Genomic DNA, 27802 nt, shown 5'->3' with positions numbered 1-27802 from the left:
TAGCATACGACATCTTGTTTCTACCGATTCATATTCAATAAATTAGCTTCAGAAATCGTTCACAATTTTTCACCATCTTTTATGATACTTTTAAACATAATTTTATTCCTTTTCCGTTTGACATTTTAATCGAACGTATTGATCAAACATCGACTAATCGTCGTTCTTCTGCTTTTCGTAAGAGATTCGACAAATAGCATATTTAAATAAAGAACTACTCCTTCTATCGTTCTTTATAATTTTAAAGACGTGTTCGAGAATTGTTTCTATCAGACGAACAGAGTGTCGTTGCGGTTCTCTTCGAAGGAAACGACGACGAATCGCGAACATGGAGGTGGAAAGAAAAATCATAAAAATTGTAGCAGACGGCGACCAAATACAGCGACGTTATCCTACTAAAAGCCGCTGCCAATAACAGTTCTCGTTACGCGGACTTTCTGAACTTTCAGACTGGACCTGTCAGGCCGTATATCAAGCCACGAATCGCGATCAATTATGTTCACGCGAGGATGCTCGCTCTTCTCAACTAATCCGGCACACAGACTGTCGCGTCGTCCTTGTCGCGCCAATTAGTCTACATTTATGGCGGTAGAAAGCAACAGGAGGTCTTGATTACAGGATAATCGGTTGCTACGTTCTCTATTAGGTTTCATGCGTTACTGTACTAAACTCGTCGACTAAAACGGATAGCAGATTCACCTTCACTGAAGATTCTCTGTATATGTATACGTCTAACAAGAGAATAGTTTCACGAGCTACGAACAATGGTATTAAAATAGTTGAGAGAAGTTGGCAAGATTCATGACTGACTCGTTTCAGCGAAATTGATGATTTTATTACTGGAATGGAGGATTTACCGTCGTACCAATAATTTTCAAGTGGATGTTAGTGTTCGATTTAGGCGAATTTTACACGAAACGGGACCTTTATCAGATATGAAACGAACTAAAATAGGGAAATATTCGAGCGAAAAAGAATTTTTCATTCGTCCGAGGAAACGATTAGTATCGTGTTTAAATTGGCAATAAATTGAAAGAATCGAAGGAATAAAAGGGCAGCGTCACGTTACCCATGAATAGCAGTTATGATGCATTTTATTAATATTGTTCGTTAATTACGAATTTATAGCGCGTTTAGTAAAGAGGCTTGAGCTCTTTTTAATTCCTTTCTGTTTTATTTAGTCAAATTGCTGGAAAATTAAACTGATTACTCGCAAGAAGATAGAACTAAAATGAATAGAAAAATTCATGGAGAATCTACTTTGATGCAATCGAGAGTTGAACGACAATTCCAAAGCAGTTAAGGCAAATGACGGTAGACGTTACGATTCTGTGGTATATAAGAATGAGACATTTTCGCCAAGTTGCGAATAACAGAAGCGGGACGAAAATAGCGAGTTCCTTGTCCGGACGAGATCGATCGTGATTATATAATTTCGGATTGAAAATAATAGCAGATTCAGGCAGCGTACCTGATTGCGGATACTTAGCTCGTGCTTCAAATTGCACGGTATCTCGTTACTCTAAAACCAAGAACGCCGTTCCAATTTAGGAAACCGTTCGAATTAAGGTCGTTTGCCTGCCATTTACGTAACCAAGTCGTACTTCTTGTCACGTGAACCTCTGTCACGCGGACGCACGGATCGAGTTTTAGAAACGCACGTGAATGGAAAACAGTAACGTGGAGAAGTGACGTTACGTAAGTTTCGAACAAGAATATATGACTGCCGCGTTAATTGATTAACATCAAATTAAATAATTATGTAACGTATTCAATCATAATACATTCGGTCATAATTTCCATCATCTATATTCGATGATATTTATGGAATATCGATTTGTAATCTTTTTATAATTAAGAGAAGCTGGAAATTTGTTACTTTGTTCACTTATGAAGTTACGGTACATTGGTTAGAGTCAACGTGTCGAACAAAACTTACAACATTGGTATTAAATTAATTAAAAGTAGTATTTAATGTATTCTTTAACACGTAGATAATAAGAAATCGTGAAACCTTTTCTTTCCTACAATAATTATACTACGTATATTTTAATTGTGTGAGAATTTATGAAACGATACCTTTTAGTATTATATATTATAATAATATCGCATACAAAAATATATTTTCGTTGGATCTTACTAAATCGATTTGCTAAATCGATTATCGGGACGATCGTTAAAATCTAATTTCCTCTGGTCATTTTGAGATACGGCGACATGCAAAGAAAAATAGGCCGACACGCTGTGGAAAGAAACACAAAGAGAAAATTACCGAGACAGCGAGAGAAATATCGCACGGCACTCCCGGTTCATCTTTGAAATCGTTCCGAAACTTGACGATTTCTTTCCAGCGATTAATCCAGAATTCATTATCCGAGAACCGCCGTCACGCTGCAACGATTTCCATTATCGTTCATGGAAAAAGTCCGTTTTATACATTTTCTAAAATGATTTTCCATTATGCGGCCGTAAGTCCGCGGTATTATTTCGGTTTTCCTGGTGGCGCATTCCGCGTGCCGCTTCACTTTCTCGACATCTTTACGCCGAGACCGGCAGAAAACCGACAAAACCAAATGCGCCACGTAATGCAGCGTCCAACGACTTTGAAACCTCTTTCGTTTCCTCTTTTCTCTCCATCTTTCTCTTCTCTCTTCCTAACGCCTCGTCGTTTACCGTTGGCTTAAAGAAAAATTCATTCTCCCACGATCCTCCGCAATTACCTAGAAAATTGCGCGATTTTTAAAACGGGCTGTCGCGCGTATTTATTTTCCTGTTCTCTTTCTTCCTTTTTTTCCTCCTTTCACCGACGCATCCGCGTATTTTACTACTTCCGATCGAGACCTTGGCTACGATACTAGCGGAGAAAATTGGCAAACTGTGTCTATCCAAAGCGATTGTCTAATTTTCTATGCGTACTGAGAATTTGTTATTTTATTACTATTATTACTGAGTATCACTGCGTATTACTGAGAATTGAAAAACTAGCTTTACGAATTGAGAAAATATCACATGATAAATCTACTCATTCGTGTAATAAATACCACAACAGGACGAATTTACGTTACGATCCAATATTTAATAACGCGAAATATATCTAATTAGAAAGATTTAGTTACATCTATTGAGTTGACAACTCTAAGTGATTGCGGATTTTGTCGTTAGATGATATTGACAAAATCCTGCAATCACTTAGTTGCCAATCCAATAGGACGATTCTATTTTGCGGCATACTTGCGGTACAATTATCGTGTCCTTTTATATCTCTTGTTTTATACGTTTTCTTTTCTTCGTTACTGTAATTCCAAAGGTAATGAATTTGGTAAAGTTTAGCGAGAGCGCCAAGAGTTCCAATTAAATTTATATACACGAATTATTGCAGAAGTATTGGATACGATTCGGAATACGCAGAACATACGATTTTCAAGAGGTGGATAGGAAGATATCGATAGACAGTAATGAACAGCGATATTCCAGCGAACTCCTTCACGACAAGGATCCTAACCTAATAAGCAATAAGTAAAACCCTGGCGGATGTCGGGGATTAATTGAAGGATCAGCTTTTAAATTCGTCGTGATCGAATTTTAGGAGTCGTTAAAACCGATAATTGCCAAGGCACCTCAAGTGCACGAAGAATCGCATATTTCCCCGATGTGTCCTTAAAATCCTTTCAAATATCAGGTGTTTGCGTTCAATCTCCATTTGACGTATTTATAAAAATATTGATCAAACGTTAAATGCCATTAAAATCTATCACGTGTAATAATGTCAATATTCCATGTTATATTTCCCTGAAAAATATCATTTCGAAATAAACGTGGAAGTAATTGATCAATGAAGATTTGTGAGTTTCCAGCTTCGGATGTAAAAATTGTTCATTTTCAATTTCAAATATTCTGTTCCTTTCGCGCGATTACAATTTCAGCTAAAAAATAAAAAAGAAAAAAAAATAAAGAAGACAATTTTGCAAAACACGTTGGAGCTGAAAATTGCTGGACTCACAGGTCGTAACGTTAGCGAAAATATCGCGTTCGCTTAATGAATCGTTCTGATCAAGCGATACTGTAAACTGCTAGCAGGATGTTTTACAAGAGATTTAATTTCTATCCAGGACAAAGGATGCGCCCGAGAGATTCCCTTAATGGCGTGACACGATAAATTTCGTGAATGCAGCATCTCGAGCAGCTGGTTTAAGTACAGCATCGGTCGGTTGCGCGATTGAAACGCGGACGAATTTCTCGGCTACGCCGAATAAAAGCAATCTTAACAATTTCTCACGAGATAATGAGCGAGTCAGATCAATTTTCTCTTCGGCGTTTCTTCCCGCACGATCGATCGAACTTCGTTGAAACGTTTCGTCTTTTCCTACCTCGCTTTAACTTCAATTGTTTCGAACCAGTTGTTTTCCAACCAAGTTAAACGATCTGAGGAAGGTGTCTTGGACACGTCTGATTGATATTAATAGATAATTGGAAATAGCTTCCCTTTCGATTTTATCGTTGGATATTGTCGATAGAAGTAATTATCGCTCGATATTCACGACGTTAAAATTTTGTTATTCCTGCTTGAGATTTGATTTGTTGCATAATTAACCGTATGTTTGGTAAATCGAGGAGCATAGTAAAATGATAATATTATATTTTTATTCGCTACAAACATTATATTTTAAATCAATAAAATATATTGGAATCTACGATTATTTATAACATCTTCGTATGTACACACATACAGCATGATAATTAATAAAGTGCAAGCCTAATTTCATTGTTATCCTTGATACGCCAGACATTGGTAACTTGTCATATGAATAAATAGCGTTCCTGTCGTTGGTAGAATTTTCACTATACTCGGTTACATAACGAATTAGAAAAATTACACTTAAGGTTTCCAACAACAAACTATAGCTGTATCGCCTTCCTTATAAATTCTCCCATAGCGCATGATTGAAAAATCCTACTCGCGTTACGTAACCCCTGTGAGGTTTCCACGAAGCCCGTGTAACGTTCAATGAAAACTCATCGATTAGATATAGCGCGACTACGTGTACATATACATACATACGTAGGTGTACGTAACTTGCGGAAGCGCAATCCCAACAAGGATCTTGAACGTGGTGGAAAACCGCAGGCGGCGGCTGCTGCGCGACTCTGAAGCGTCGTCGTGAAAACGATTCGCGCGGTTTAACGAGACTTCGAGGGTTGCAGTCGCTGCTAGGCAGCGTTAGACAGCGTTAAGTAAATTTATGGTGGTTGTGAGCAGCGGCTGAAAGACTATACGAGGCTTGATCGCTCCGAGTCAATTAAACGAAAAGGTAAATACGAAGGTAACGACACCGGCTGAACCGGCACAATGGGACTAACGACGATTTATTATGGAAATACGAAAGTCGGCCGAACCGTGGGCGCATGTTGAAGAAATCGATAGGAGTTTTTAATTAAAGTGGCAATAATGTTCCCGCTAAGCCGCTCTCGACAGCGAATGACTGCGATTGAATTTCATTTCCTCGGAAAAGAAACGTGGCTTGCTTCGAGAAGCGTTACGATTTCTCCGTGCAAAGATATTTAAATTGATCCAACTGAAATATTACGTCTTTTTGCGACGCTTCCCGCGCGAATATACGTCGAAACAAGCGTTTAGAACGGTATTTTGCAGTTTCTCTAAATTTCCTTTTATTACATTTATTTCTCTATTTTCCGAATAAATCGCGAGCTGTTAACGAATATAACAGACACGTGTAAGAAATATACGTCATATTTATAAGTATCAAGGCATCTGTCAGTCTCGTCAGAATACTAACGCCATTTGATCTATTGGATTGGCAATTAAAATTACCACCTAATGACAAAATCCGCAAACACTTAGTTTGTCAATAAATTATCAGAGAAACGATTAATCGGCTATAATTTTATATTCCTGTAAAAGAACACACATTAAAAGTTTCTAGAAGCTACTTCCAAAAATTATAGAATTAAAAATTAAATAATGCTAATTATATATATATAGAGTGGTTGGTAACTGGTGGTACAAGCGGAAAGGGAGTAATTCTACGCGAAAAAAGAAGTAGAAAATATAGAATAAAAATTTTTCGTTCGAGACTTTGTTTTCGAGAAAATCGACTTTGAATTTTCGCTCGGTACGCGTGCACTTTATCGCGTCTCGTTATAACGTACAGCACGCGTACCGAACGAAAATTCAAAGTCGATTTTCTCGAAAACAAAGCCTCGAACGAAAAATTTGTATTCTATATTTTCGACCTCTTTTTTCGCGTAGAATCACCCCCTTTCCGCTTGTACCACCAGTTACCAACCACCCTGTATATGTATATATGTAAATAGATTTATTCTTTTATCGATCGATAAGGTTTCCGATGAATTAAGTAGAACGTCAATGAAACGCTCCTATCGCCAAAGTACGTAGGAAAACTTCGCCTTCGTCATTTCACTTGCGAACAATGTCCCATTCGGTAGTCATGTTTCACCGTTTTCCGATGTCTAGTAGTAATAGCGAGTGGCAAGTGTTTCTTCGCAGACAGTACTTACGAGCGCCGATGCACACGATCTTACAGAACGAGCTTCGTGTACGAGCGAACTTTAGTCTACCACGAAGACGTAGAATCGCACGGAACGAGCCATAATGGCGCTGTAATTGGATTTAGCGATATAAAGTCGGGTTTAGTCGGCTCGAAGTCACTTGCTGCTCGACAACCGTCACGTCGTTCATTGCTACGATATGTTCATTAAAAGTTGGTTACGTACTTTGACACGGCCTGGTTTAACGAACGTGTCGATATGATCGAACGACGTCGCAGACGAATAAAAATCCACACCTTTTACATTCGACGCGGATCGATCGAACGTTTGATGAACTGCTCGCTCCTCTCGCGACTGATCGCTCCCCACTGTTTAACAAGCTGCGACTTTTCGTTTACTTTGCGAATCCCATACGTTCGTTCCTCTCTCGTATCTTCTTTACTTTTTGATTTTTCGTTTGAGTAAGGAACATCCTACGTTGATGGCAAATTTTTAGAGAAATCGAAAGGGACAACTTTTCTTCGCGTTTGAATTTCCTATGATTTAATTTCGCGATTACCAAAGGGAACAGAGTATGACGAATTAACCGGAGAACTGTGATTTTTTTACTGCCAACACGTTATGCATAAACGAAGAAGTATCTAGTATTCTACTGTCGTAACTAGCATTCTATCGTGTTTTAACAAGATATCTCGGGTTGTACGTATTAAGAGCAATTACGAATCGATCAGTTAAAAAGTTTTCGCTGACTCGTCGCGCGAATTCATTTTTCGTTTAATTCGTCTGTTTGATTATACAGAGAGAGTTAGAAAAGTTTTGGGACGTTAGTTTCAGCGAGTAAACAAAATCCTATCCCGTTTTCGCAAACTCCATTACGACCGGTCCTATGGATACGCTATAAATCGTGATGGAAGCGTGTTTACGCGCGAGAACCTGTAACGTTTGGAAATTCCCATTTCGCGTTATTTTATCGTTTCCAAATTGAATGAAAACGAAATTCGACGGTGTTGCAAAACGTGGAACTGGATTCGTTCGTAGGTACAGTAGCTCGCGAAAGTATTTGAACGCTTATCATAGAAAATTTCTATGCATACATTGTGTGTGTTAGTGTGTGTGTGTGTGTGTGTGTGTGCTACATCAAACATTTTCAAACTTCATCAGAATTATAATGAGACACGACTATCGTGGTTATTTCAAACCAAACTGAAAATCTACATAAAAAGTCGGAAGATATTCTTCAAAAACGTGCATTTAGTAACAAATTAATATTGCTCGTGAACAAGCTTATGTAATAATTAAACGATACAATAGGTATTTGTTTTAAACTGTACCAACAAATATATACACGGTGGTTTAAAAGCTCTGAAGCGCGTTGTTTTCTAATAACATGTTTATATTCGGTAGCGTGAATATTTTACGAAATATGTAGGATGATAAAGATTGTACAGTAACGAACATATAGAATATATCATTGGTTAGATACGCGGTGATAGTCAAATTTTATCACAGCGCTAATGAAATTTCAAAATAACACGCGCAACCAGATTCCGGATATTTATGCACTTAGGGGCATTTATGCAAATATACATAAAACATTATACGATGCTCGTTATACAATTTGGAGATGTAAAAATGCACAGAACGTACGCAACGTGGAAAAATATCGCGAATATTCAAGACACATTACCGGTTACGATATTTAGTAGGTAAAAATATTTTTCACCATTTTTTCCATCTTTTCTAATCAGATCCGCACAGGTGTTCGAATAGTGTCGCAAGCAACTGTATTTCACTTGGTGTGTCTGGCATTTCGTACGGTAAACGTTAACAAGAACGTGCAAACGTAAGTTCTCTGTACTTCTCTTTCACCGAGATACAGCGGTTTTCGACCTGGTCCAAGCGCCCTTTAATTTGTTTTCGCGTAATTGCTCGTTGCTGTTGATTCAGCATCGGATACCCGATATTCCTCCTCCTCCTCGTTTGGTTGTCCACTGTCCATTCTTAACTCGTAACTGGAATACGTATTTTTTGTTCAGTGTGTAACTTGAACCGTGATTCGATATCGATTCGGTTGTGCCCTCTTTTAAAGATTGGAAAGAACTTTGATTACGTGTTAATTTGGGTTGAAAAAAAATGCTTTCGCCGATAGGAACCACGACGAATTTAAAGGGAAAAGTTTGAAGCGAAGTTTTCAAGATAGAAATTTACGAAATAGAGCGCGGAAATGTTGACGTTTAGAACTTTCCTTTTTCTTTGTTCGTGATACGATCTTACGAAACAGAAAAGATTGCGGATTTTAGTAGACAGATTGAAAAAACTTGCGTAATTTATAGATTATGTAAATGTTTCCTTGCAAATATTATATTGTTACCAACCAATACCAGTTGTTATACCAGTTGTTATATTGTTCTCAGTTACTGCAAACCTTTGATATAGATATCATTTGCAACGCTGTATCATTTGCCCTTTTATCTCCGATTCGAATAAATACCAACAAGTTATCAGTATGTTTCCAATTCGCAAGATGCGTACGTTTGTGTAATATAAGTACATTCGTGAAATAAATCTTCTTCGAGTGATTTCAGATGCTCGTCAGAAAGCTGTAAATTTCAATGAATTTAAAATTTGAAAATATATACAACGAGATAAATTTTGGCTTTCAATAATTTTAAGTTTTGAAGCAATTCTCAAATTTTAAGCTATTTTATATTCTTTTTATTCACTGGGGGTGGAGGGACTTATAAGTTATACATACTAAATAAAATGGAAAATGCTCGAGCATTTAATTGCCAATAACGTTGTCCAGGCAAAAGCGCATTAATCATTGGCGGGAAATAGAAATATATATATATATGTATTTTGCAATTTTCGCCTAGAACGAGAACGGTTGCACGTCGACGAATAACGTTTTCACTTTTTTCCGAAGGGATTCGATTACCCAAGTTACGTCCGATCGCGTTGATCGACATTTTTGACGTGACGTCAGTGAGATGATTAACCCGTCGTTAATTAAAAACGGAACGTTGGCCTTTTGTAATTAAGCGTACTCGAATTTGCACTTCACCGAGATATTTGTGCCCCATAATGAGTACACCTCATGACGATTAATTGATACTATTAATTCAATTTTCATCGTAAACGGGTTAAAGTGGAAATGCTCGTACCGTTACAGATCGATCAACGACAAGCTATACCTATTTTTTACATCGCTTTTATCGTTTATTCTTTATTTATGACGGTAATAAAAATACGCGAAATCGATGATTCTACTTTGCTCTTAAATTATTTACCATATTTTATTACCGCTTCATTATTATATTCGTTAATTTGTAGATATTTAAAGAAGGAGATATTTCGTAGATGTATTATCGTACGATATCGTTATAATACTAACGAGCAGATGAACTATATCGTATTATCATAATTTCAATTATTGCCACAACAGTTTAATGAGTTAATCATTTTATAACGAACGAATAATAAAATGTTTGTTCGAAACTTCATTTCGTACGTGTTTCTGATTACAATCTGGCCGATGACGAAATATCGTAATTGCTAGTTATTACACGTTAATTAGTTCACGATAAATTTATTATTATTATGGAATAAACGAATGTGTAACCCAAATGTACAGTGAATTTTTCGGACCGATGATAATTAGACATACCGCGGATATTTATAGTAATCGTTATATACGCGGTGAATATTACACGAAACCTGTTTTCCAACGAATAACAAAAGCTATCTTTCGCTGTAAATTTCCTAAGCAAAATCATATTCAAATTGTATCCTAGAACATCGTTGTAATACATATTATTTAGCGAAAGTAAATGGATGTTCTCGCATGTGATTTCTGTTAAAAGGAATAGAAGCTCACGTGCAGGCAAGTGAATTCGACCATCAAAAGTTCAGTTAATCGGACATTAAATAGAATCTCGTTTCGATAAGTAAAATTTAAATAAATGCTATAGCTCTGCCGTACTTTGCTCACACGATATTTTATAAATTTCTGTACTTATGCACGTCCTTGTAAATATATATGTTTTAACATTTAACCAACAGTGCACAGTACAGCGAGCTGTAGGTTTCCATCGTGTTCGAACAAGCCAACCTATACGCTGCCCATGGCGTATTTTTCCAAATATCGAGGACTAATATTCACGACTTAAAAAATCAAAGAAGTCTAAAAATTATTTCAGCGGTAAATTATATTTTGCGGTAATGATTTTATACAACGATTTCGCATATTGTTTATATAAAACATCGAATTAAAAGTATACGTTAAAAGTATAAAAAAATATAGGTAAAATTAAAAACATTAAAGATAACCAAAAATAAATAACAGTACTTGAACGTGAAATGAAAAATTCATGATGCATTTTAATATCTTTTTACGGTGTGGTATCGTTCGATTATAACTTTATTTAGTCGTAACTGATTAATTACCGAGTCGTAACTGAATTAATTTTAACACCGCTAAATTGGTGTATTTTATTATATACTGTACTTTATAAAAGCAGAGAAAGTGGCGCAATTAATTGGGAATAATTCCAGGTAAACAATAACTGATAACAACAACAGAAAAAAAAGAAAAGAAAGAAAACGTGTTGCTAAAATCAAGAAGGGAGATCTCCCCGTTTGGTCACACAACGATATTCTTCACAGAGGGGAGATCTATGCCTATTCGGTGGGCTAAGTGTTAATATTCACTTTTCGCGAATAAACAAGTATCCACTATTTGTCTATCGTCTCTTTCTCGTCCCAAGTAAAATATTAATTTCTCCTTGAAGACGCTTAATTATCCCTGGCGCCAACGAGATTCTAGGCCAAAGGAACGTTTCACGGCATGCGATTTCACATGGAACGGCTTATGAAGCGTTTTCCCACCGAACAAACGACGCCAAGTTTCCCAGTTCCGAGTTGTTGAAATTCAACGCTCCGATAATCGGCAGAGAACTCGATCGAGCAGACAGCAAGAAGCACGGAGACGTTACAGATGCCGATTTCGGCTTTGCTTAAGAACCGAATCCCAGAGATGATTTAGTTACGCGAAACGCCGACGGCCATTACGAACGTCTCCATTATCGCGACTGTTTCGCGCTGAATAGACCCAATGATGTTCCCTTCGATCACCAGGATTCTGCTGATGGAGGAGAAACGTCAACGCCGATGCCTTTAATCGCGTTCATCGATCTCCTATTCTAGCCATGGCGTTCCAACTCGGGCTACGAGATTGATCGTTTCGCGGATTTTTACTCCTAGATCGATCCGAATCGATTCGGAACCGATTCGATCTGATTTGACGCAGATTGCGTTCGCCAATATACTGTATATAGCTATAGGTATACAGAGTGTTGTACGCAACTGGGACAAGCTATTAACTCTGAAACGACGTAGAAGAGACAGGAAAGAGCTTTATTGATATAAAATTACAGGATTTGTAGAGGACAACGGTATTGCGTTAATAAGGCAAACAGTAGTTTAGTATTGGCTTGGCAATTAAGCGATTGCGGATTTTGTCAATATCATCTAATGACAAAATCCGCAATCACTTAGTTGCCAAGCCAATATGTTCGTTGTTTTTTCAATTTCGTAGAAAGTGAAAGACACGTTGTTTAGTTCTGCAATGAAATAAACGCACGTTTGTGGCGTGCTTGGAGATTAAATTAAAAAACAAAAGACGATCGACGACGTATTAAATTTTGAAACTGTTTCTCTGTAAAAAAATGGGAAGTGTAATTTTTAGTGTTCTTTTAGCGAGTCCTCGTATACCGTTGGTTTGAAACGAAAACGTAATAAGCAATAAAAGGGAATCTTTTTAGAAAATCGGTTTAAAACGAAAAGTTTGAAGTAGGAACGTGAAGTTTGTTTTGTTTCACAGTTTTGCTTGCAATTTGTAATTAATTTAATCCGGATGATAGATATTTGATGGTACGTTTTATGTATCGATTTTACTAGTCGTAAAACGAATACAAAATGCAAACTACTTCGCGAACTTTCATGTCGAGGAAATGATTTTGTATGGATGTGTAATAAAAGTATGAGGCTGTTAGAATCCATACAGTGCAATGTTACTTGTTTCTTTTGACGACTTTACGACTCTGCATCCTATTTATTACATCGATTTCGATAGTTTCAAAACTCGTCGAATAGTTCGTTCGAATGTGCTCCTGTTTGTGTCGAAATCTATGTATGTAGTATATATAGCGGAATTTTTCGAAGAAAAGGTTCATTAAAAATGTGTCGGTCTTTTCTATGAAAATTCACACGAACCGATAATTTTACCTGGTTTTCATACTAATTTTCGAAACTTGATGTCAGCTCCGTGTTACGTGAATCGAAGATTCAAACAGTTACCTGAAACACAAGATAAATTCCACGTTATTCGTGCTTACCTGTCTTTACAAAATTAGATGAAATTATCGCTAAACATCTGGTTTTACGTCACGATGAATTTTTCGCTGTTAAATTATACTCCAATATTGATTTTCCCCATATAAAGGATAATTGTCTCTCGAGAAATTCAAACGAAATATTACAACCGTGGACATTTTTTAAACAAACGAATTTTATCGTAAAAAAATCGTTCTAGCGATCGATACCTCGCTGACGTTTCCTTTCTCGGATGATTTTTCCCCCAACGATTCAACGTATTAGGTTGTCGGGAAAGTTTCTTTCGTTTCATAAGTGAAACAATAGATGCACAACATTTTTTATTTCATATTATTTTATGGATCTATGTATGATCTATTATGTAGTAATAGAATAAAATGTATCAAACGTAATTCAATAAAATAACATCAAAGAAAAAATGTTGTGCATCTACTATTTCCTTATAAAACGAAACTTTTCAGGCAACCTAATACATTAGAGGAACACTAGAGAAATTGTCGCGATTGATGGTGAAATTGTAGAAAGTACCTAACTACCTTGCCATTTCGATGGGACACGTGGCATTTAAGCTCGTCCACCTTTCGTTTATAAGCAGAAGATAAATTGCCAACAACCTGGCAACCGATACTCACGCATACGCACGATTTATTATAATTTGCTGGTACCGGCAGTTTTTAGCGAATATCTCGTAAACGGGACGAATCCGTACGTAATACGTATAGGAAAAAAATTGTTCAAAATGTCGAATTTTACAATAAATCTGAAAAAAAATCATCCACACCGGTTGATGTCTTGCTTTTCCACAGATTCGGCAATTCGGCATTTCTTTATCGACTTACACTTCCAAATACACGCGGTGGGAAAAATAGTGAAAATTTGAAGTGATCTCGATGAAGATCAGTCGGGAATGTGTTCTTGAAAGCGTGTCTGATTTCGAGTCGAATAGCTCATTGGTCGGTTATCGACATATTGGACTTCGAAGCTCGCTGTTTAAAATGTACACAGCGTGGCGATTGATGACCGAAATTCTGCAGGTCACTGAAAATATTGTGACCCATCTTTTTTCCTGGAAATGCGTACGCTGCGAGTAATGGTAAAAAAAAGCGGCTGACTCAGCGTCTGTCGCTGACCAGCGTAGCGTCTGTAGAGTGGGATAGGTCAGTGAATGCGCACGATAGAAAGGTCTGCGAGAGAGACATTTCCATATGGAAACATTAAAAATTGCGGGTTCTCTTTAAACGACGATTTCTCTGGAACGGAAAGTGCTATCGATATGAGTGGAAAAGCGTTGTGAAGGCAGAGGTCTCCTGCTTCCAACGATGTCCATTTCAATGTATTTAAATAACGTAGTCCTGTGGTCAAAGGAAGTTGAACTTCTGGTTCGTGAAATGACATGTTCTTGTGTTAGTCCTGTTCCTAATGATATTAATGACAAGATATTGGACGAATATACGTACTCGTTCTGTTTCTACTTTTACTCGCAAACAGATAAAACGTAAATTATAAAAATGTAATATTACAAAATATTACAACTTGATGTAAGAATAACGTAAATATTTGTCGTAAAATAGAGGCGGATTATAGTAGAGGTTGATATTGTTTCCTTTTATTTTGTATCTACATTCATAAAAGGAACCAGAGTATTTAAATATTTATATTTAGCTTACATGTAAAATTATACTTTCTCATAGTAACTTATTTATCAACGACAATAAAGAAGAAAATGAGGAGTAATACGAATAATCAAATGTACGATAATTGTGTATAAAAATAGGAGTTAACATTGTTTCTCTGTCGACTCTATATTTAATTTTGCAACTCTATAAACGGAGATATCCGTTGGACAATTAGATTTACAATCGCGAAGAAAGTCTGCGATATTCGGCGAGATGTTGACGCAGGCGACAATGACAACTGGAAAATATTTCGAGAATCTTAACGTCTGCGCCTGATTGACGCGTATAATAACTTCGTTAACAACGCAGACTACGCTGAAGAAGAAGCTTCACGCAGTGCGCGCAACGAGGATTCACAGTTGTTCCTCCGTTGCGCAGTATCCCAAAATTTGTCCCATTCTCTTTGCGACTTTAATTTAATTAATTAAATGTCGAAGGACCGGTCGTTTTTGAGAAAAAGAGATGGAATGGTTTGGATGGATATACCGTGAACAGCGTTTCGTGAACATGTATATTAATAGTATGGCTGAAAATTGTTTTGATTCAATCCTTTTATGCGATGCATTACTTAGAATATTACATATCATCGAATTATTTACTACAATTGCGAAAAGATTTTATTTTCAAATGGAAGCGCGTATGGATTTTGCACGAGACACGAAAAAATGAAAACGATACTTTCTGAATATTTATTCGTACGCTGTAAATACGTCATATCTCGCTTTCTTTATTTGCAAAAATTTACATGGAACAATCGTAAATAAAGTGCGCCAGCTGCTGTAAATCAGTTTTTATTCCATAAAGTATTTGGTAAAATACGACGAAACATTTGAAGAAACATATTAAACATAGAAATTAATCCAACAATTATTTGACATCATAATGATGTATATTTAATATTTTAGACTTCCTTTAGGTAATTGCATATAATATCGCATTTTTAAATTAACGCTATTCGATATCGTTGGATATTATCATCGTGTTTAAGCAGGACAATGTTGAATCACCTTCAATTACTTAACGAGGATTACTTAACGAACGATTACTCGAAGATTACCGTCTGTTTAAAAAATATCTTTGACATACTGTACGTAGAATTTTGATATCCGTAGATGAAAATTAGCCCGATGAACATTCTTTACATTTGCCGTTGAAGAAGATAGAAAAATTAAAAGCTATTCGATATTTTATGTATTTTATTGCTTTATACTTATCATTCTGTTCTTTGTATTAGGTTGTCCGAGAAGTGTCTTTCTTTTACAGACACGTCTTTTACAACAAAGCATCTTTATACAAACATGGAACCTAATCTGTCGAATTTATCTTGATAAAATAAAATGGATCATATGTAATTCGATAAAATAATATAAAATGGAAAATGTTGTGCATCCATTATTTCTTTATAAAACGAAAGAAACTCTTCGGACGACCTAATACAATACTAAATACTCTCTTCTATTTGAAGGTAGAAAGATAGTTCTTTTTCTGAATTTTAGTGTGTTTAATAATTTTAATCGCACCAGTCGATCAACGTCTATTTAGAAACGATCGATTACACTTTTCACGACTTCGTATTAAAAATACAAAACACGTTACAGTGCATAATGTCCAGCCCGTTCTATTTTGGAGATATCGAAGCCGTAAAATATCGATGGGGCGAAACTTCGTTCACTTTATAGGCAATAAGTTGTGCTGCAAGTCGTCTCATCGTATCGTTGGCGAGCTTAACATGTTTAAAAATCAGTCAAACTTATGCTCTTCGGTTAAAATCTTCAGTTAATAGATTGATATTTTACTCAAAGTCATAAGCGACCTTTTATCTCTTTAATGAAATTTCTGTTCCCATCGCGTTTCAAATAAAATCAAGTCGTTGGTATTCCCGTCAGTTTTTCCAAGATTTTCATGGAGAATGGAACGTGTTAGAGCTTAAATTAAAAACTTAATGTCTTTAACGTTCGAAAGTAGCCCTTTCTACTTACGGAATTTTTAACATATAAATAATTTGTCAGTCTCAACGAAGAATTTCAAGAATTTATGAATTTGAAATAATTCGAAATAAATAAATGACAATTTTCATGAACCTTGAATAACGAAACTAGGAGACTACGTTGAATCATATGGACGTCATTTTCATTAAATACATTTTCAACGAACTATCTATGAATGGTTACAGTTTTATTTACCGACTTAACACATTTCTGTAATTATCGATCAATTAAACGAAAACGATGCTTGCTTCGTCGGAAACTTGAAATTTGTCGAAATTCTAACGCGTTGTTCTCAAAAATATCGATAAAGGTGTCTCTCCATTATTAATGACCGATAAATAGAAGAGCTTTACCACACAAGTGAAAGAAAATTCGATGCTGAAGAGATGAACGAAAAAATTTCTAGTAATCCACTCTGAAATCGAGTATATACATATAATGCTATCTTCAAATACGACGAGACGATCCTTAGGATCCTGACAGATCCGTGCTTCTAATCCCCTAACAGCAAACACCGAAGAAACTTCAGCCTTCTGAAAAGTACGAGCCGGGCCATTGTTTGCCACCGCCTTTAAGACAAATTTCAATTACAATTTTCCCGATCCTATTCAAAGACCTTCGCTTTTCAAACCTTCGAAATTATCGGAACGTAGGCGGAAATAGCGCCAGCGAGAGAATAAGAGGAGAGCAGATGCGGATAGAGAGTAGATCCCGAAGGATGTTTTCACGTTCCACTAGCTCTTCGCGAGCTAAACTAAAATTTGTAGAGTGGTAGAATCGCGCGATCGCGAAACTTCACAAACGTCGGACTATTGGTTAGGCCAGGCGATCGCGTTTCACAGGATGGCCCGACTTTACTTTTCCGCACCCAACAGACGATTTATGTCAACGTCCGCGAGAAATCGATGCTCCAGAGAGGCGGACAGAACCTCGAGAACCGTGATGCCTTCAACCAACCTCCCTCCTCTTATCCGTTTCGCCTTCACCCTCGGCAAACAACCGTATCGATTCTTGTGCCACGAGGTGACGCAAATGGATCGCTCGAGCTATTAAATCGCCCTTGCTATTTCCTCCAGAGATTGTTGACGACCAGATGTCTCGCTACGCTAAACATCAGACAATAACTCGCTCCTCTAATCGCCCTATTCTCCCCTTTCAGTTTCATCTGTAATCCCTCGCCCTATATTCTTTCTCTTTTTTTTTTTATTCGTCTTCTTTCTTTCATCGCTTGAAGTTCGAACATTATAATATAGGCTGTTGCGCGCGACTGGGACAAACCGTAGCTCTGAAACGGTAAAAGTTGGAAAGTTTCATGGGATAAAATGAAATTTCGAATAACGTACGACCCGATGTCTACTCTGGAAGCGATGGCGTTTTAAGAATTTTAGGGCCACCTTTAATTTTGTTAGATAGAATTATAGAACTACGCGTTACCCTGTACATCGATCGACACATTCTTTGACACCCTGTAGAAAAATATCCCTGTAATATAATATTATGCCTGAAAATACTTTGTCTAAAAGATATTTCGAATTTAGTTTCATGAAATTTAGTCTATGGATGGCAAGCGTAACGTTAACTGGAAAATACAACGTTGCGATTTTTCTTATCTTTTCTAATCAGTCAATTTCCGACCTAAAATTCCTTAACATTCCTTTTTCTTTTTTTTTTATTGTAGGCAATACAAAGATCCGAAAAAGAGTTTGTCGTTCCATCTGAAAAAGTAAAGACGACTTTAAAATATTCGAAACAGCATCGTTTTCGATCTGGACGACAAAGTTGATACTAGAGATCGTACGTTACACGACACTGTCTAATTTTGTCCAACGAAATTCTTTTCCATCTTTTACCGTGTCAGTGTCGTAGTTTGTCCCAGTTGCCTAGGACATCCTGTATAGAAGGCAGAAGGAAGAAGGAGTTAGTGCAACCGATGAGACGACGAGTTATTAAACGCGGGCGAATCAGTGCGTGCGAGAAACTGGAACGAGTGAAGGTTGGAAAATGGAAGTTTAACGAAGCGTGTGAGTCCTTAAGTTATGTCGGAGGCTCGGGTTATTAGGAACGTAAGCGATGCTGCGGAGATGGAGCGGCAAACGGTGAATAATTGGTCCTCTCTACCAACCCCTGCTTCCTATCTTTAATGGTCTATGAATTTTGAGTTCACTGGCTTTTTCCATCATTGAAATCTACGCTGTGTAACGAACGAAGGATGTTTGATAATTTTGATAATATCGTGCGATGAAATTTACAATGCAGGTAGTTTCGTTTACTTTGTTTTGGAAACGAAACACTTGGTCGACGCTTCGTGAATAATTTTTATCTTTAAAAAAAGAGGGAGAATATTAATTAAAATAGATTTACTTTATCGTTAAGTAAGTATTTCTGTTCTTGTCTGTCGCAAAGTCAAGCAATGCTTCTGATAATTAATTTACGATTAATTTGTACATTTGAATAAAATTACAGGTAATGGTAATTGTAAGTGGAAAATTTCGAAAGAAGATTATACGTAATATCGTTTCTTCTTAACGAGAAAGACAAGTTTAGACCGAGATACCTGATAATTAAATGCAAAACCGAAATCAGAGTTCGATATTGGCGGCTGGCGATGGTTGAGAGCGTAAAATTCATCAAACGTTAATCTGGAACGAACGATCGCAGGGAAAGCAAATTACGTGTTTTATCGCCGGCTTAATTATAATTTTTAATAACAGCCACGATCGTCTCTCATTGCTCCAACGCTTTATCCCACGTTCCTTTCTTCCTTCATCTTTCAACTCTCTCTTTTGCCCTGTTCTTGCCTCATCTTGCTGCTTGAAAGGAGCGTGGCAAAAAGTTTTTATTAGTTTATAAACTCAAGCGTGCGTAAAGTAGCGTTGAAGCTCGTTTCTTATAAATATAAATTCACGATGTGCTCGCTGCCATGCATCCTTTTCTTTCGTGCAACCAGCAATTTTTGTCAGGCAGCGAGACAGGTAAAGGAAACGCGAGAAACACGGAACCAGTAGAACGGAGAAAGAGAGTCGACGGTGAAAGGTAGAAGAATAAAACTCGATCGTGTCTGAAATACAACAGGGCAAAGCTGCAACCTTGCCAGCTGTTATTAGGGTAGCTGAGAATATGTTAAAACCTTGCGTATGATATTGAATTAAGACCCTCTCACCTAAACTCTCGCTAACTTTTCAACGTGCAAATGAAATTTCACGATGCGCGCGAGAACTTGTTACTTATTTGCCTAAACCTTTGGGTTACACGTGAGAATAGCTTTTCAGCAAGTTAACGCAGCCGAATTAAGCGCCAGTTCGAAAGTCGTTGTTTTTCGTCCTGTACCAACGGATAAATGATTAATCCACGATGAATGATAAATTTAGCGACGTCTCTGTTTGTCAAGGTACAGAGAGGATTTAGAAAAACAAATAGTTTAAAATTTATTTACAAATTATTCCACTCTACGTGTACGTTAGTCTCTGAAGGATTCGATAAGCTATTCGCTTGATTGTTTGTTTTCTCCTGATTATTCTAATCGCTTCCAACGGCTTTTAAATAACTTCTAACCGCTTTTAATCGCTTTTGTCTCGACTGAGACCTGGACGTTCTTCAACGCTCACATACACTTTCACACGTACAGTACAAATGTATCATCTACTTAACACCGTTGCAATAAAAATCAATATAAATCGAGGTAAAAGGACATCTATATCCGTAATTGTACAGACAATAATCCAAATTCAGTGACTTGGTCAGATTTGTTAATTCTCGTACCAATCACAACGATAATTTTCACTTCGACTGTTGCTGTTTATAAATTTTGCAGTGTTGCTGTGCTGCTTACGTGGCATCGCGTAGTTGTAAACAGCGAGTCATTCTTCGATAACACGACGATATTTGTTGATATTTATGGTACGGTAATTTTACGTACTAGAATTTCTCTATGGATCGTCCATCTCTTATATTACGCCAGAATCTTGCATGATAAAATTGAAGCTACGCATATTGTTTCAAAAGTTAGCGTGATTTTGCCACTGGTTTGCAAACGTTTGAAATTTTCTCGAAGTTCGTTACGAAGTTAGTGCGCCAAATTTCGGTCGGTTCGGGTCAAAGTTTCCTCTCCATGAATAACTAAATTGAAGAGTGCCGAGGCAAAAGAGCACACAAATTTTAAATCTCAAAAATTGCGGGTAAGTCACGTTCGTGTTATAAAGCACTGCCTTATCGCAGTCCTTAACAGATGATATTCCAGAGATTCGCAAATAAGATTAAACTAATGAAGTACACTAAACTTTAATGTGATAATTTACACATTTTGTAAATTACGAACTTTTAATTTATGAAAAGAACAAATAATACAAAATTGAATAACCTGCCGTTGGAAACGCGATGGCAATAATTGTTCGAAATAATTTTCAATTATCAATGAAATTAATTACGAATGAACTTGTAACAGAGAAAAACTATAGCAATCGATCGTTTATCGTGTCAGAATATTTCGTACCCGAAGACAAGAATGAGAAGAAATGAAAAAAATTGTCAAAGAAATGGAAAAAGAAAAATATTACATACAAAACATCTATATTTACATAAAAGGCACTAATCTCTGTCAAAGATTAAATTCTTCGATATACATACAGACATAAAATCATACCAGCGCAGTTACAAAAAAAAAAAAAAAAAAAACAAGAAGAGAGAGAAATGGAAAACGTGGACGAACCAATTTTATTTTGTTTTGTCCTTTGTCTTCGTTTCAGAATATAAATGATATCATGTGAAATTTTGCGTTGCAAATTTAATTTTCTTCGACAGAATATGAAATTTGCACCGGTACTCTCTTTCTATTTAACGATTTCAAAATAACGACAGGAATAGGCATGTGATTCCATTTTTCTCCTCGTCGCTCAACTACTGATAACAGCAAAGTAGATTAAAATTAAAATGGGATCCTTTTTTCAGTTGATTAATTGCTTCTGCTGCTCTAAAATCAATTTTTATTCGAAAAAATGTGTTTCCCGATAAAACAGATTTTTTAAATAGCATTATAAAATATTCGCCGGTATCAAACACAATGGGTTTCTCTTTTAACGTTCCATTAATTATCGCAATAAAATCTCTGGACCAAACCACGATCGATAATGTTTGCAAAGTAAACTGTTCATCGATCCAACAAACATATTCTTTCTTAATATTTATATATATATATATATATAGCGAAAGAGAGAGAGAGAGAGAGAGAGAGAGAGAGAGAGAAATTCAAATTTATCAGCACAGTGATCATTCTTCATTAGGAATCTTCTAAGTGTTTCGTAATTAAACACCAAAACACGATCAATTAAAATTCATTCGGATTAATGAATTTAACCAACAAGTAGTTTTTACGTGATTTAAAAAATATTCCACCCTGCGATCTCTCAGCTTAGATTTCTTTTAGAACAGACATGCTAAAGAGTAAATAAATACGAAAAACAATGTTACCCATTAATCGTTAACCCTTTTCTTGCTCGTGTTCTATGCCCCCGCTTTTCCCCTATTTTCCACCAACAAACTCTTCCGTTTCAACCCCGTCTTCGAGCGTCTGCTTGTCCTCCTAACCACCCTCTTTCCTTCTCTTTTTCACTCTCTGTGCTCTCACCCCACTGCATCGGTCAGAGACTCCAGTTAAGCGTCCATTGCTCGACGCTCTCTACGATTTAAGGGATAACGTGATTTCGAGCGATTTCTAACTACATTTAAGCCCAGACTAATGTCCGTCGGTGCAAAAGGGAAAGGGGGTGAAACGCGGGTTACGTGAGTAATGCGTTTAAGTCGCGAGCGATTTTTCTGCCGGCTCGCGCCGCTAACCTTCTCCGCCTCGGGGATACAGGCGGAGCACGTCGCTCGAAAATTGCCGATGAAACGATTCGATCGGGATCGATGCCCGAGACGGAGAAGGTTGGCGTCGATCTATCGGATAGAGGACTCAAGAATCCCGTAATTAGCGCGACGCAGGCCGATAGATTTGCCTTCGCATACTCCTTTCGAACGGATTATCATCCGGCAGAGCGATTTCCGGCTTACGAAACTTGGAAAAATTGATTTCTCAGGTGAGTGACGTTTCTAGGTCCGCCATTCTTCTTTCTTTGGTTCTTAAGAACGAATGTTGACGCTGCTTAAATTACTTCGCAAAGTTACGCGGGTAATGGAGAGTAGATTTTTCTTAGGGAAAGTGTCGTAATTTCTATTTACGTGGATGTTAGATTCGAAAATTGCGAACATAGGTTTCATCTTTCCTTTTTCGAACGTGTTAAGAAATTAGAATTGCGATATTATATCGGTGAAAAATTGTTTGATGCTCGTTCTTTCTTGTTACATGTGCAAGTATATGTAATTATTTATTTTCTTGTTGAGTACCTCGACTATTTGTCGTTCTGAAAATTGTGTACGTTTTTATTTCATCGTAAATTGCAGTCAACGTTTCTCCTTGTCGAAAGAAATCGCCTTTTTTATTATACAATAAAAATTGTACGTTCTAATTCGTTGAAAAGTCAACGAATTCCTCGGATTCAATATAACTTCTATAAAATATTTACCAAATGTATATTTACGAATTCAATAGGAATGCCACAATGCTTTCGAGCACAATGCCTTCGTTTAAGCATTAAACGTTATTGCGCTATAAAAGCCCCTTGCGTAACCTTTCGCATCCACGTTTATCGTAGAGTCGATTTCTGGCAATGTTATAAGTCTATTGTAAAATTAAATTCATCGAACATATAACAATTTTACAACGATAATAAAATTCACTTTTCTCCATTACTCTAGCGATCTTAATTCTCAAACAACACTGCGATTTCCACGTTTCCGCCTTCAAACGCATTCACCCTGGCATATTACCGTGCATTTCGGAATTTAAAAAATAAATTGCTAATTATTAACCGTTTGCACTCCTATGTCGATTTATATCTCAGGAGCTTCTTACTTCGAAATTGTTTCAAGATATAACATACATTTAAAAATTACAAAATACAACAATACTGTGAATAAAACTGCTATTTAAGTGAATTTCTTTCTTCCTTTATTTATTCAAATTGTCTTATTTTCTAGTTCAAGTAAATTTCAAATAAAGCACTTGAAAGCGTTGGGAGCTGCTGCTAACGAAATTGAAATAAAATTCCCGGTGCAACGGGTTAAGACATTCTAAATACAAACTAGAGAAATCAATTTTCCGACTCTCGAGTTTCAACGTATGGACGATACTTTTCGCTTACTTGTGAAATATGATAAAAATTTATTTTTCAATAATTTCAGCCAAACGATCAGCCACAATTGGCTGATACGAAAGAAATTGACGTCTTCCACAAGTTTTACGCTAGAAAGTTAGTTTGTCATTGTCCTGTTGCGAACGAGTCGGAAGAAATGACGGCGTTTCGCGACGATTTTCACTGATTCACGTGGCCGGATTATTAAAACACGTTGCTTCGACAAGCCAGCCAGCAAAACTACGTTCATCCGCGACAGACATACGTGTGCGGTGTATAATCATATTTGTTTTGGACCACCGGTTTAATCAAAAAGTTTGACCGCAGTTGTAGCCACTGTTTGACAGACTAAAACTGACGCGTTTCCCCCTTGTCTTCCGTAAACTGTCTTGATTGCTTCAATACGAATCCGCCATTCTGTAACAACATGGTACACGAATTAATGCACCCGACAGTTATTTTCATTCCAGCACTCAGCGATCTTGTTTCGCATCGTTGTTTAAAAATGAATGGCTGTGTCACGATTTACCATGTGGTGCTAAACATCGTTGAGTAATTTCCCTTTTACTATAAAAATCAACTTTCAGATTTCATTCGAATTGATCGAATAGAATATTTTTGAACGTGGAAGGTGTAATTTGTACATTTTTATACAAGAAAAAGAAATTACCATAATATCATACTACAACATCGCAAATTTGTTTAGCTGTCGTTGCTCTTCGTTCTCTCAAATTATTCTGCGTTCACTTTTTAACGATAGTATTGATCAACGTGTTAAATTCCGATCAACTTGATCACATCCATGCGAACCAAATTAAACTACTTTCAATAATTGACAATGAAATACGTGTAAAGAATGAATAACTGATAGCATCACATAAATAGTCTTATGAAGCAAAATGTATCAGGTAGTCCGAAAAGTTCCTTTCGTTTTATAAGGAAATAGTAGATGTACAATATTTATTTCTTTTGTGTTATTTTATTGAATTACGTTTGATCCATTTTATTCTATTACTACAAAATGGATCATAGATAAATCCATAAAATAATATAAAATAAAAAATGTCGTGCATCTATTATTTCACTTATGAAACGAAAGAAACTTTTTGGACAACCTAATTCATGTATATAGTACTATATCGCTTCCTCTTTGATAATATAATTTGTACCAGCTCGAGATTTAGAGTCATTCTACTCGTTCAGTTTCACGTTTTAGGAATTTTAATCGATGTTCAAGGAATTTGACTGTTGTTATTTCTGTATTTAAAGGTAGGATCACTATAGCTATTATTTTATTCTTTGGATAAATCTATCACAACGTTCTGATCCGAAAATACACTTTCTTATATGGACTAGGGGTAAGAACAAAAGAATATCTTAAACCAGTCAATTAAATCTAGAACTATCTTCTAGTTACCATTTGTTGTAATTAGCGCATTTGCATACGGTTGGCGAGTGCCAACTCACGTTGTCATTTTCAACATTGGCTTCTCCGGTTCTGATTAGCACAGTTGATATATAAACGTATCAGTGGTGAGACGAAAATTCACAAAATTGGAAAAACCACTTAAAAAGGTAGGTGTTATAAAAATTACAATTTCCGAGGAGAAGACGCGAAATCACTGTATTCTTTTCGCTAGCTTCGAATTCTGATTACGTTTAACTACCTATGCTTGGAATTATTCGAAAATTGTGAAATTGTCAGAATGCGACGAATTCGACGAGTTCTCGGAAAACTCGAACGATTTGTAAATGAAGTGGCTGAAATTCCTGGAATATTCCGACACCTTCGGCGAGTAATAACAGAACTGGATCGTCGATGGATGTCTTTTACGAAGTTGCGATCAAAATCGTGGACAGGACGATTCTCGAGCGTAAACTTTTGTTGAAACAAAATGCCAATTAACAGGGACAATACCAGCCAAACTAGGGCGCGAATCTAAGCTCTCGGAAGGTCTTGCGACAAAGGAGTAAAATTTTAATTAATCCCGACGTCAGTTAATCACGGGTCAATTAGGGCCTGTTAATATTGTAACTGAAGAAGATGAAGCGAGATTTATGGCAAAGTTAACGAACCCGGATACCGAAAGCATCCTGCATAAAAGACAATGATGCGAATAACAGAGAAAATCTTTTTCGGAGAAATAATTATTCCACGTTTTATTTCGTATTTTATATTTCATTATCGGATAACATCTTGCACGATAACATTAATATCTAGCGAGTTGATAAGGTTCAAATTGTAGATTGTAGATTTCTACCACATGAACAATATTTGCAATTTTAAAAAATATAAAGAAATAAATGTAACTTATTATTTCTAAAAATCAATAATGTTGTAGATTGTAGATTTCTATCGCATGAACAATGTTTGCAATTTTAAAAAATACGAATAAATAAATGTAACTTATTATTTATAAAAACCAACAATGTTGTAGATTGTAGATTTCTATCGCATGAACAATGTTTGCAATTTTAAAAAATACGAATAAATAAATGTAACTTATTATTTATAAAAACCAACAATGTTGTAGATTGTAGATTTTTACCGCATGAACAATATTTGCAATTTTAAGAAATACAAAGAAATAAATGTATTACTTATTATTTCTAAAAAATCAGCAATGTTGTAAATTGTAGATTTCTACCACATGAACAATATTTGCAATTTTAAGAAATACAAAGAAATAAATGTATTACTTATTATTTCTAAAAATCAACAATGTTGTAAATTGTAGATTTCTACCGCATGAACAATATTTGCAATTTTAAGAAATACAAAGAAATAAATGTATTACTTATTATTTCTAAAAAATCAGCAATGTTGTAAATTGTAGATTTCTACCGCATGAACAATATTTGCAATTTTAAGAAATACAAAGAAATAAATGTATTACTTATTATTTCTAAAAAATCGTTAAACATATGTTTTTATATGATCTTCTACATTTTCTGAAGATCGTCACAATTAATCTTTTACTTGCATGAAATCGCTAATTTTTTCCTACGTATATTTGCTTTAATATGACTACGACACACACGCGCATGGAAACTTAATTATTACAATAGGAAACTTGTTGCCGTGACACGAGAATGTAAAGTTTCACAAAATATTGCATCGATATTTGGATAATTTAGAAGTTTAGAAATTACAAACGAACAAATGTTCTCGGCACGTTAATTTATCTAACTTATAAAATCTTATTTCAACGAGATTGTTATTTAACGAAGCTTGCGAAGTTTCAGGATTACCGATGTCCATGATCTGTTCCGATCGTTTCCGAAGTTTGCGAACATCGATTAATCAGAGATTCAAAAGTATAGAGTACCCATCAATAACCATCCAATTTAATTACGATGTTCAACGAGTTCAATGGTTGGGGTGCTTACGTAAAGTTTAAGTGGATTCACCATGAACCATAATAACATGAGATTAAAAGTACAGTTAATTATCGTTCTGAATATACGAACGTCGATGATACAACGTGCTCAAATATCGAAATTAACGTACACGGCCCGGCATTCGTTTGTGCATTCTGTTAAATGGAAATGCGGGGATTATAGAATTTGCAGAATTTCCTCTAGACCGTTTTTATCGAATTGTTTAAAAATTGTTATTAATAGAAGCTCGATTTTGTATTAGGTTGTCCGAAAAGTTTCTTTCGTTTCATAAGGTGATAATAGATGAACAACAATTTCTGTTTTATATTATTTTATTGAATTAGGTATGATATATTTCGTTATATTTCTATTATTATGTTCGTGCATAATTCAATAAACTAATATAAAACAAAAAACATTGTGCGTCTATTATTTCCTTATAAAACGAAAGAAACTTTTCCCACAACCTAATACTTTAATCCTTGTAACAACTAATTTTCATGTATCATAGGCAATGTTTAAAAATACATTGAGAATTTTCTGATTTTTAGAAAATTGAAATTTATCATTTTATATTATACACATATAGCAGTTATAGTTATGTTAATAA

General features: G+C 36.0%; 1 protein-coding gene across 2 annotated transcripts in view; it reads right to left on the bottom strand.

The window, feature by feature from the left end:
• The window catches only part of LOC126863897 (uncharacterized), a 537956-nt gene that overhangs the window by 182801 nt on the left and 327353 nt on the right, over nucleotides 1–27802 (bottom strand). The window lies entirely within an intron of this gene.

Source organism: Bombus huntii, chromosome 3 (assembly GCF_024542735.1).
Source record: "Bombus huntii isolate Logan2020A chromosome 3, iyBomHunt1.1, whole genome shotgun sequence".
NCBI lineage: Eukaryota > Metazoa > Arthropoda > Insecta > Hymenoptera > Apidae > Bombus > Bombus huntii.
This window is presented reverse-complemented; position numbering and strand designations above follow the sequence as displayed.